A 12,451-nucleotide genomic window follows, 5' to 3' on the forward strand; every position below is an offset into this window, starting at 1 on the left:
CCCTGATATGAGAGATGACATCACTGCTCCCCTGATATGAGAGATGACATCACTGCTCCCCTGATATGAGAGATGACATCACTGCTCCCCCGATATGAGAGATGACATCACTGCTCTCCTGATATGAGAGATGACATCACTGCTCCCCCTGATATGAGAGATGACATCACTGCTCTCCTGATATGAGAGATGACATCACTGCTCCCCTGATATGAGAGATGACATCACTGCTCCCCTGATATGAGAGATGACATCACTGCTCTCCTGATATGAGAGATGACATCACTGCTCCCCTGATATGAGAGATGACATCACTGCTCCCCTGATATGAGAGATGACATCACTGCTCCCCTGATATGAGAGATGACATCACTGCTCTCCTGATATGAGAGATGACATCACTGCTCCCCCGATATGAGAGATGACATCACTGCTCCCTCTGATATGAGAGATGACATCACTGCTCCCCTGATATGAGAGATGACATCACTGCTCCCCCGATATGAGAGATGACATCACTGCTCCCCTGATATGAGAGATGACATCACTGCTCCCCTGATATGAGAGATGACATCACTGCTCCCCTGATATGAGAGATGACATCACTGCTCTCCTGATATGAGAGATGACATCACTGCTCCCCCTGATATGAGAGATGACATCACTGCTCTCCTGATATGAGAGATGACATCACTGCTCCCCTGATATGAGAGATGACATCACTGCTCTCCTGATATGAGAGATGACATCACTGCTCCCCTGATATGAGAGATGACATCACTGCTCCCCTGATATGAGAGATGACATCACTGCTCCCCTGATATGAGAGATGACATCACTGCTCCCCCTGATATGAGAGATGACATCACTGCTCCCCTGATATGAGAGATGACATCACTGCTCCCCTGATATGAGAGATGACATCACTGCTCCCCTGATATGAGAGATGACATCACTGCTCCCCTGATATGAGAGATGACATCACTGCTCCCCTGATATGAGAGATGACATCACTGCTCCCCCTGATATGAGAGATGACATCACTGCTCCCCTGATATGAGAGATGACATCACTGCTCCCCTGATATGAGAGATGACATCACTGCTTCCCTGATATGAGAGATGACATCACTGCTCCCCTGATATGAGAGATGACATCACTGCTCCCCTGATATGAGAGATGACATCACTGCTCCCCTGATATGAGAGATGACATCACTGCTCCCCTGATATGAGAGATGACATCACTGCTCCCCTGATATGAGAGATGACATCACTGCTCCCCTGATATGAGAGATGACATCACTGCTCCCCCTGATATGAGAGATGACATCACTGCTCCCCCTGATATGAGAGATGACATCACTGCTCCCCCTGATATGAGAGATGACATCACTGCTCCCCCTGATATGAGAGATGACATCACTGCTCCCCTGATATGAGAGATGACATCACTCCTCCCCCTGATATGAGAGATGACATCACTGCTCCCCTGATATGAGAGATGACATCACTGCTCCCCTGATATGAGAGATGACATCACTGCTCCCCTGATATGAGAGATGACATCACTGCTCTCCTGATATGAGAGATGACATCACTGCTCCCCTGATATGAGAGATGACATCACTGTCTCCTGATATGAGAGATGACATCACTGCTCCCCTGATATGAGAGATGACATCACTGCTCCCCCTGATATGAGAGATGACATCACTGCTCTCCTGATATGAGAGATGACATCACTGCTCCCCTGATATGAGAGATGATATCACTGCTCCCCTGATATGAGAGATGACATCACTGCTCTCCTGATATGAGAGACATCACTGCTCCCCTGATATGAGAGATGACATCACTGCTCCCCTGATATGAGAGATGACATCACTGCTCCCCTGATATGAGAGATGACATCACTGCTCCCCTGATATGAGAGATGACATCACTGCTCCCCTGATATGAGAGATGACATCACTGCTCCCCCTGATATGAGAGATGACATCACTGCTCCCCCTGATATGAGAGATGACATCACTGCTCCCCCTGATATGAGAGATGACATCACTGCTCCCCCTGATATGAGAGATGACATCACTGTCTCCTGATATGAGAGATGACATCACTGCTCCCCTGATATGAGAGATGACATCACTGCTCCCCTGATATGAGAGATGACATCACTGCTCCCCTGATATGAGAGATGACATCACTGCTCCCCTGATATGAGAGATGACATCACTGCTCCTCTGATATGAGAGATGACATCACTGCTCCCCCGATATGAGAGATGACATCACTGCTCCCCTGATTTGAGAGATGACATCACTGCTCCCCTGATATGACAGATGACATCACTGCTCCCCCTGATATGAGAGATGACATCACTGCTCCCCTGATATGAGAGATGACATCACTGCTCCCCCGATATGAGAGATGACATCACTGCTCCCCCGATATGAGAGATGACATCACTGCTCTCCTGATATGAGAGACATCACTGCTCCCCTGATATGAGAGATGACATCACTGCTCCCCTGATATGAGAGATGACATCACTGCTCCCCTGATATGAGAGATGACATCACTGCTCCCCTGATATGAGAGATGACATCACTGCTCCCCCTGATATGAGAGATGACATCACTGCTCCCCCGATATGAGAGATGACATCACTGCTCCCCCGATATGAGAGATGACATCACTGCTCCCCTGATATGAGAGATGACATCACTGCTCCCCCGATATGAGAGATGACATCACTGCTCTCCTGATATGAGAGATGACATCACTGCTCTCCTGATATGAGAGATGACATCACTGCTCCCCTGATATGAGAGATGACATCACTGCTCCCCTGATATGAGAGATGACATCACTGCTCTCCTGATATGAGAGATGACATCACTGCTCCCCCTGATATGAGAGATGACATCACTGCTCTCCTGATATGAGAGATGACATCACTGCTCCCCTGATATGAGAGATGACATCACTGCTCCCCTGATATGAGAGATGACATCACTGCTCTCCTGATATGAGAGATGACATCACTGCTCCCCCTGATATGAGAGATGACATCACTGCTCCCCTGATATGAGAGATGACATCACTGCTCCCCTGATATGAGAGATGACATCACTGCTCCCCCGATATGAGAGATGACATCACTGCTCCCCCTGATATGAGAGATGACATCACTGCTCCCCCTGATATGAGAGATGACATCACTGCTCCCCTGATATGAGAGATGACATCACTGCTCCCCTGATATGAGAGATGACATCACTGCTCTCCTGATATGAGAGATGACATCACTGCTCCCCCTGATATGAGAGATGACATCACTGCTCCCCCGATATGAGAGATGACATCACTGCTCCCCTGATATGAGAGATGACATCACTGCTCCCCTGATATGAGAGATGACATCACTGCTCCCCCGATATGAGAGATGACATCACTGCTCCCCCGATATGAGAGATGACATCACTGCTCCCCTGATATGAGAGATGACATCACTGCTCCCCTGATATGAGAGATGACATCACTGCTCCCCTGATATGAGAGATGACATCACTGCTCTCCTGATATGAGAGATGACATCACTGCTCCCCTGATATGAGAGATGACATCACTGCTCCCCCTGATATGAGAGATGACATCACTGCTCCCCCTGATATGAGAGATGACATCACTGCTCCCCTGATATGAGAGATGACATCACTGCTCCCCTGATATGAGAGATGACATCACTGCTCCCCCTGATATGAGAGATGACATCACTGCTCCCCCTGATATGAGAGATGACATCACTGCTCCCCCTGATATGAGAGATGACATCACTGCTCCCCTGATATGAGAGATGACATCACTGCTCCCCTGATATGAGAGATGACATCACTGCTCTCCTGATATGAGAGATGACATCACTGCTCCCCCGATATGAGAGATGACATCACTGCTCCCCTGATATGAGAGATGACATCACTGCTCTCCTGATATGAGAGATGACATCACTGCTCCCCCGATATGAGAGATGACATCACTGCTCCCCTGATATGAGAGATGACATCACTGCTCCCCTGATATGAGAGATGACATCACTGCTCCCCTGATATGAGAGATGACATCACTGCTCCCCTGATATGAGAGATGACATCACTGCTCCCCTGATATGAGAGATGACATCACTGCTCTCCTGATATGAGAGATGACATCACTGCTCCCCCGATATGAGAGATGACATCACTGCTCCCCTGATATGAGAGATGACATCACTGCTCTCCTGATATGAGAGATGACATCACTGCTCCCCCGATATGAGAGATGACATCACTGCTCCCCTGATATGAGAGATGACATCACTGCTCCCCCTGATATGAGAGATGACATCACTGCTCCCCTGATATGAGAGATGACATCACTGCTCCCCCTGATATGAGAGATGACATCACTGCTCCCCTGATATGAGAGATGACATCACTGCTCCCCTGATATGAGAGATGACATCACTGCTCTCCTGATATGAGAGATGACATCACTGCTCCCCTGATATGAGAGATGACATCACTTCTCTCCTGATATGAGAGATGACATCACTGCTCCCCTGATATGAGAGATGACATCACTGCACCCTGATATGAGAGATGACATCACTGCTCCCCTGATATGAGTGATGACATCACTGCTCCCCTGATATGAGAGATGACATCACTGCTCCCCCTGATATGAGAGATGACATCACTGCTCCCCTGATATGAGAGATGACATCACTGCTCCCCCTGATATGAGAGATGACATCACTGCTCCCCTGATATGAGTGATGACATCACTGCTCCCCTGATATGAGAGATGACATCACTGCTCCCCCTGATATGAGAGATGACATCACTGCTCTCCTGATATGAGAGATGACATCACTGCTCCCCTGATATGAGAGATGACATCACTGCTCCCCTGATATGAGAGATGACATCACTGCTCCCCTGATATGAGAGATGACATCACTGCACCCTGATATGAGAGATGACATCACTGCTCCCCCGATATGAGAGATGACATCACTGCTCCCCCGATATGAGAGATGACATCACTGCTCCCCTGATATGAGAGATGACATCACTGCTCCCCTGATATGAGAGATGACATCACTGCTCCCCTGATATGAGAGATGACATCACTGCTCCCCCTGATATGAGAGATGACATCACTGCTCTCCTGATATGAGAGATGACATCACTGCTCCCCTGATATGAGAGATGACATCACTGCTCTCCTGATATGAGAGATGACATCACTGCTCCCCTGATATGAGAGATGACATCACTGCTCCCCTGATATGAGAGATGACATCACTGCTCCCCTGATATGAGAGATGACATCACTGCTCTCCTGATATGAGAGATGACATCACTGCTCCCCTGATATGAGAGATGACATCACTTCTCTCCTGATATGAGAGATGACATCACTGCTCCCCTGATATGAGAGATGACATCACTGCACCCTGATATGAGAGATGACATCACTGCTCCCCTGATATGAGAGATGACATCACTGCTCCCCTGATATGAGAGATGACATCACTGCACCCTGATATGAGAGATGACATCACTGCTCCCCCGATATGAGAGATGACATCACTGCTCCCCCGATATGAGAGATGACATCACTGCTCCCCTGATATGAGAGATGACATCACTGCTCCCCTGATATGAGAGATGACATCACTGCTCCCCCTGATATGAGAGATGACATCACTGCTCCCCTGATATGAGAGATGACATCACTGCTCCCCTGATATGACAGATGACATCACTGCTCTCCTGATATGAGAGATGACATCACTGCACCCTGATATGAGAGATGACATCACTGCTCCCCTGATATGAGAGATGACATCACTGCTCCCCCTGATATGAGAGATGACATCACTGCTCTCCTGATATGAGAGATGACATCACTGCTCCCCCGATATGAGAGATGACATCACTGCTCCCCCTGATATGAGAGATGACATCACTGCTCCCCTGATATGAGAGATGACATCACTGCTCCCCCTGATATGAGAGATGACATCACTGCTCCCCTGATATGAGAGATGACATCACTGCTCTCCTGATATGAGAGATGACATCACTGCTCCCCTGATATGAGAGATGACATCACTGCTCCCCTGATATGAGAGATGACATCACTGCTCCCCTGATATGAGAGATGACATCACTGCTCCCCTGATATGAGAGATGACATCACTGCTCCCCTGATATGAGAGATGACATCACTGCTCTCCTGATATGAGAGATGACATCACTGCTCCCCTGATATGAGAGATGACATCACTGCTCCCCTGATATGAGAGATGACATCACTGCTCCCCTGATATGAGAGATGACATCACTGCTCCCCCTGATATGAGAGATGACATCACTGCTCTCCTGATATGAGAGATGACATCACTGCTCCCTGATATGAGAGATGACATCACTGCTCCCCTGATATGAGAGATGACATCACTGCTCCCTGATATGAGAGATGACATCACTGCTCTCCTGATATGAGAGATGACATCACTGCTCCCCCTGATATGAGAGATGACATCACTGCTCCCCTGATATGAGAGATGACATCACTGCTCTCCTGATATGAGAGATGACATCACTGCTCCCCTGATATGAGAGATGACATCACTGCTCCCCTGATATGAGAGATGACATCACTGCTCCCCTGATATGAGAGATGACATCACTGCTCCCCTGATATGAGAGATGACATCACTGCTCCCCTGATATGAGAGATGACATCACTGCTCCCCTGATATGAGAGATGACATCACTGCTCCCCTGATATGAGAGATGACATCACTGCTCCCCTGATATGAGAGATGACATCACTGCTCCCCTGATATGAGAGATGACATCACTGGTCTCCTGATATGAGAGATGACATCACTGCTCCCCTGATATGAGAGATGACATCACTGCTCCCCTGATATGAGAGATGACATCACTGCTCTCCTGATATGAGAGATGACATCACTGCTCTCCTGATATGAGAGATGACATCACTGCTCCCCTGATATGAGAGATGACATCACTGCTCCCCTGATATGAGAGATGACATCACTGCTCCCCTGATATGAGAGATGACATCACTGCTCCCCCTGATATGAGAGATGACATCACTGCTCCCCTGATATGAGAGATGACATCACTGCTCCCCTGATATGAGAGATGACATCACTGCTCCCCTGATATGAGAGGTGACATCACTGCTCCCCTGATATGAGAGATGACATCACTGCTCCCCTGATATGAGAGATGACATCACTGCTCCCCTGATATGAGAGATGACATCACTGCTCCCCTGATATGAGAGATGACATCACTGCTCCCCTGATATGAGAGATGACATCACTGCTCTCCTGATATGAGAGATGACATCACTGCTCCCCTGATATGAGAGATGACATCACTGTCTCCTGATATGAGAGATGACATCACTGCTCCCCTGATATGAGAGATGACATCACTGCTCCCCTGATATGAGAGATGACATCACTGCTCCCCTGATTTGAGAGATGACATCACTGCTCCCCTGATATGACAGATGACATCACTGCTCCCCCTGATATGAGAGATGACATCACTGCTCCCCTGATATGAGAGATGACATCACTGCTCCCCCGATATGAGAGATGACATCACTGCTCCCCCGATATGAGAGATGACATCACTGCTCTCCTGATATGAGAGACATCACTGCTCCCCTGATATGAGAGATGACATCACTGCTCCCCCGATATGAGAGATGACATCACTGCTCCCCCGATATGAGAGATGACATCACTGCTCCCCTGATATGAGAGATGACATCACTGCTCCCCCGATATGAGAGATGACATCACTGCTCTCCTGATATGAGAGATGACATCACTGCTCCCCTGATATGAGAGATGACATCACTGCACCCCTGATATGAGAGATGACATCACTGCTCCCCCGATATGAGAGATGACATCACTGCTCTCCTGATATGAGAGATGACATCACTGCTCTCCTGATATGAGAGATGACATCACTGCTCCCCTGATATGAGAGATGACATCACTGCTCCCCTGATATGAGAGATGACATCACTGCTCTCCTGATATGAGAGATGACATCACTGCTCCCCCTGATATGAGAGATGACATCACTGCTCTCCTGATATGAGAGATGACATCACTGCTCCCCTGATATGAGAGATGACATCACTGCTCCCCTGATATGAGAGATGACATCACTGCTCCCCCTGATATGAGAGATGACATCATTGCTCCCCTGATATGAGAGATGACATCACTGCTCCCCTGATATGAGAGATGACATCACTGCTCTCCTGATATGAGAGATGACATCACTGCTCCCCCTGATATGAGAGATGACATCACTGCTCCCCCGATATGAGAGATGACATCACTGCTCCCCTGATATGAGAGATGACATCACTGCTCCCCTGATATGAGAGATGACATCACTGCTCCCCTGATATGAGAGATGACATCACTGCTCCCCTGATATGAGAGATGACATCACTGCACCCCTGATATGAGAGATGACATCACTGCTCCCCTGATATGAGAGATGACCGGAGATGGGAGGGGGAATGTTTTATCTCTCATAGAATATCAGTCAGGGGATGATGAGGGTTTTCCCTTCTCATAGGTATGGATTTATCTGGTGTAGTTCCCTTTCTGGCCACAGGGTGGCACCCATTGCTAATAGAATATGATGGATCCTGGACAGCTTGGATTGATAGGCAGTGCAGGTCCCTTAGGAGCCACTAGAGGTCCTCGGTGATAATGGTAAAGCCAGCCCTGCCCCCGCCAGCAGGGGGCACCCCCCTGGGCAAGGATATAAATAATCTTAATGGGGAGTCACCGCTGGGATTACTGAGGACATAGACCAACCCCCGCCATCAGAAATGAGTCCTTACTCCAACCCCCGCCATCAGAAATGAGTCCTTACTCCAACCCCCGCCATCAGAAATGAGTCCTTACTCCAACCCCCGCCATCAGAAATGAGTCCTTACTCCAACCCCCACCATCAGAAATGAGTCCTTACTCCAACCCCCGCCATCAGAAATGAGTCCTTACTCCAACCCCCGCCATCAGAAATGAGTCCTTACTCCAACCCCCGCCATCAGAAATGAGTCCTTACTCCAACCCCCGCCATCAGAAATGAGTCCTTACTCCAACCCCCGCCATCAGAAATGAGTCCTTACTCCAACCCCCCCCATCAGAAATGAGTCCTTACTCCAACCCCCGCCATCAGAAATGAGTCCTTACTCCAACCCCCGCCATCAGAAATGAGTCCTTACTCCAACCCCCGCCATCAGAAATGAGTCCTTACTCCAACCCCCGCCATCAGAAATGAGTCCTTACTCCAACCCCGCCATCAGAAATGAGTCCTTACTCCAACCCCCGCCATCAGAAATGAGTCCTTACTCCAACCCCCGCCATCAGAAATGAGTCCTTACTCCAACCCCCGCCATCAGAAATTAGTCCTTACTCCAACCCCCGCCATCAGAAATGAGTCCTTACTCCAACCCCCGCCATCAGAAATGAGTCCTTACTCCAACCCAGAGAGCGCTGTTAGTTGAGTGGTATCTTAATATAGCGCGGTCTTACCCCGAAGGGTCCCGACGCGCATAGCAGAGTTCAACCAGAAGCAGCACGGAGCGGCAGAAAGGGTGGCAGAGAGAGGCTACGCAGGAAAGGACTGGCGTGATAAGCCCAGTCTTCAGGAGCCCGCGGGGTTCTCGATGTCCCTGCCGTTGGTTGGGAAGAAGAACAGATCCGTCAGGCAGTGATGTCCTTGGTTCCAGAACTAAGAAAAGGGCAAAAGGGGCAGCTGCCCTGGGCCCCATCAGTGTCTGTGTTGGGATGGTAAGTGGACCAGGCAAACTCCTCCACCAACAGAGGAATCCCAGCCTGCCCAAGGGGGCTAAACTACAAGGTGGAGGAGCCTCTGGCTTTCATTTACCAAATGTTGAGGACCTTTTGTCTGGAACCGGCCATGCAAGTTCTGGAGGAAAGGGACATTCCTGAGGCTCAGAAAAAACCTGAGGATGACGGAGAGGTGAAGTGGACCCGCCCTGGAGGCCGTCAGGAATCTCAGCCGGCAAGAATGCGCCACTTATGACTACTTAAGTGTCCTTCAAGACGTGATCGGGAGGGCGGAGACGGATCGTCTGGAGAATACTTTTCAGAGGGAGGGGGGAAGATGTCTCAATATGTTTGGCACCTCGACAAGAGAAAAAAAAGGCTTCGTCCCCAGGAAGGTGGGTGAGGTTTTCACCCCTAGGGGCCCACGCTATAGCCCAATGACGGCCACGGAGCGGACCCCAATTGCCGGGAAGACGTCCTCCCCTTCGCGCCCTCCCCAGCCGCCCCGCACTGTGATCACCCGAGTCACTGAGACTTGGGTGATCACAGATTCCGGCCCCTTACCACGTGATCAGCTGTCAACCAATGACAGCTGATCACATGATGTAAACAAAAGCCTGCCAGTGCCCACAAGTGCCACCTATCAATGCCCACCAGTGCCACCTATCAATGCCCACCAGTACCACCTATCAATGCCAACAACTGCCACCTATCAATGCCCACCAGTGGTGCCAATCAGTGCCACCTATCAATGCCCACAAGTGCCACCTATCAATGCCCACCAGTGCCACCTATCAATGCCCACAAGTGCCACCTATCAATGCCCACAAGTGCCACCTATCAATGCCCACCAGTGGTGCCAATCAGTGCCACCTAGCAGTGCTGCCCATGAGTGTAACCTACCAGTGCTGATCAGTGCCCATAATTGCCACCCATCAGTGCCCATCACTGCCACCTATTAGTTCCACTGCTCAGTGCCCACCAGTGTCATATATAAATGCTCACCCTTGCCGCCTTATCGGTGCCCACCCTTGCTGCCTTATAGGTGCCCATCAGTTCAGCCCATCAGTGAAGCCCATTGGTGCCCATCAGTGCAGCCCATCGGTGCCCATCAGTGCAGCCCATTGGTGCCCATCAGTGCAGCCCATCAGTGCCCATCAGCGTACATCAAAAAAGGAGAAAAATTACCTGTTTGCAAAATGTTATAACAAAATACAGTAAAACCTTGGTTTGAGAGTACAGTGAAACCTTGGTTCAAGAGTAACTTGGTTTGAGAGCAATTAAAAAAAAAATCAAGCTAAATAGACCTGCAGTACCTCATTTGGCCTGAGGCACAGGGGGGCACAGAAGCTGAGCAGAGCCTAAATAGGCCTGCAGTACCTCATTTGGCCTGAGGCATGGGGGGCGCAGAAGCTGAGCAGAGCCTAAGTAGGCCTGCAGTACCTCATTTGGCCTGAGGCACGGGGGGTGCAGAAGCTAAGCAGAGTCGGAAATAGGCCTGCAGTGCCACATTTGGGCTGAGGCATGGGGGGCGCAGGACCTCGGGGGGTCTGAGTCCTCGGTGATGGGAGGCTGGAGGACCTCGGGGGTCCGAGTCCTCAGTGACGGGGGCCTGGAGGACCTGGGGGGGGTCTGAGTCCTCGGTGATGGGAGCCTGGAGGACCTCGGGGGGTCTGAGTCCTCAGTGATGGGGGCCTGAAGGACCTTGGGGGGTCTGAGTCCTCGGTGATGGGAGCCTGGAGGACCTCTGGGGTCTGAGTCCTCGGTGACGGGGGCCTGGAGGACCTCAGGGGGTCTGAGTCCTCAGTGATGGGGGCTTGAAGGACCTTGGGGGGTCTGAGTCCTCGGTGATGGGAGCCTGGAGGACCTCTGGGGTCTGAGTCCTCGGTGACGGGGGCCTGGAGGACCTGGGGGGGTCTGAGTCCTCGGTGATGGGAGCCTGGAGGACCTCGGGGGGTCTGAGTCCTCAGTGATGGGGGCCTGAAGGACCTTGGGGGGTCTGAGTCCTCGGTGATGGGAGCCTGGAGGACCTCTGGGGTCTGAGTCCTCGGTGACGGGGGCCTGGAGGACCTGGGGGGGTCTGAGTCCTCTGTGATGGGAGCCTGGAGGACCTCGGGGGTCTGAGTCCTTGGTGATGGAGCCTGAAGGACCTCGGGGGATCTGAGTCCTCAGTGATGGGGGTCTGAAGGACCTCGGGGGGTCTGAGTCCTCGGTCATGGGAGCCTGGAGGACCTCGGGGGGTCAGAGTCCTCGGTGACGGGAGCCTGGAGGACCTCAGGGGGTCTGAGTCCTCGATGACGGGAGCCTGGAGGACCTCGGGGGTCTGAGTCCTCAGTGACGGGGGCCTGGAGGACCTCAGGGTGTCTGAGTCCTCGGTGACGGGGGCCTGAAAGATCTTGGAGGTCTGAGTCCTCATGATGGGAGCCTGGAGGACCTCAGGGGTCTGAGTCCTTGGTGAGGGGGCCTGGAGGACCTCTGGGGTCTGAGTCCTCAGTGAGGGGGCCTGGAGGACCTCGGGGGGTCT

Source organism: Rana temporaria, unplaced genomic scaffold (genome assembly GCF_905171775.1).
Source record: "Rana temporaria unplaced genomic scaffold, aRanTem1.1, whole genome shotgun sequence".
Classification (NCBI taxonomy): Eukaryota; Metazoa; Chordata; class Amphibia; order Anura; family Ranidae; genus Rana; species Rana temporaria.